Below are 252 nucleotides of genomic sequence, written 5' to 3'. Positions count from 1 at the left end.
CCATCCCAAACAATCCTATTCTGCCCTGTCTTGTCCCCATCCCATCCTATCCCATCCTGTCATGTCCCCATCCCATCCCGTTCCATCCTGTCCAACCTCAATCCAATCCTATCTCATCCCATCATATCCCATCCTGTTCTGTCCCCATCCCATCCTGTCGTGTCCCCATGCCATCCCATTCCATCCTGTCCAACCTCAATCCAATGCTGTCCCATCCCATCCTGTCCCATCCCGTCCTACCCTCTCCCCATC

Source organism: Egretta garzetta, unplaced genomic scaffold (assembly GCF_000687185.1).
Source record: "Egretta garzetta isolate BGI_Z169 unplaced genomic scaffold, ASM68718v1 scaffold372, whole genome shotgun sequence".
NCBI classification, from domain to species: Eukaryota; Metazoa; Chordata; class Aves; order Pelecaniformes; family Ardeidae; genus Egretta; species Egretta garzetta.
This window is presented reverse-complemented; position numbering follows the sequence as displayed.